Genomic DNA, 994 nt, shown 5'->3' with positions numbered 1-994 from the left:
ATACAGCTGCCCCTCTTTGCTCATTATCGTGTAATGAGAATAGAGCAAAAACTTTAAAATGGGCCAAATCTATCTGGTCTTGCAGGATCTTGACTTCTTCGGTACTTCTCTTCTTCAAGTAGCCTCGTTCTAACCCACTGAAACTTCAGAGGTATAGATTTGTACCTTTCATCTGCTTTGCCGCAATATAGAGAATTTGATTCGACCCTACTGCAACTTCAGAGGTATAGGACTTGTAACTCGTAACTTTAATATGTTCCACTGCAACTTTAGAGAAATAAGATCAATCTGCTCCACTACTACTTAGGGAGATAAGATCTACAATTTCTGGCCTATTACCCTGCTGCTTAGGGGGTTAAGGCTCATCGTCTTCTACTGCAAATTCAGGGAGACAAGATCTGTAATCTTTAGCTTAGTTCACTACTACTTAGGGAGATAGGATGGTGGCTTAAATCTGCTTCACTGTAACTTCAGGAAGGCAATATTCACCTTCTTCGATCTGTTCTACTATAACTTCAGGGAGGCAAGATCTGCAATCTTTAGCCTACTCCACTACTGCTTAGGGAGATATGATGGTGGCTTAAATTTACTTCATTGTAACTTTAGGAAGGCAAGATTCACCGTCTTCGATCTGCTCCACTACAACTTTAGGGAGGCAAGATCTGCAATCTTTAGCCTACTCCACTACTGCTTAGGGAGATAGGATGGTGGCTAAAATATGCTTCACTGTAACTTCAGGAAGGCAAGATTCACCGTCTTCGATCTGCTCCACTGTAACTTCAGGGAGGCAAGATCTGTAATTTTCAGTCTGTTACCCTACTGCTTAGGGGGTTAAAGCCCATCATCTTCGATCTGTTTCCCTACTACTTAGGGGTTTAAGATCTGTAAATTCAGCTTGTTACCCTACTGCTTAGGGGTTTAAGGCCCATTGTCTTTGATTTGTTTCCCTACTGCTTAGGGGGTTAAGATCTATAATTCAGCCTGTTACCCTACT

The sequence above is a fragment of the Gossypium arboreum genome, chromosome 10 (assembly GCF_025698485.1).
Source record: "Gossypium arboreum isolate Shixiya-1 chromosome 10, ASM2569848v2, whole genome shotgun sequence".
Taxonomy (NCBI): Eukaryota; Viridiplantae; Streptophyta; class Magnoliopsida; order Malvales; family Malvaceae; genus Gossypium; species Gossypium arboreum.
The sequence above is the reverse complement of the archived record's forward strand: the minus strand, read 5'-3'. Positions refer to the sequence as shown.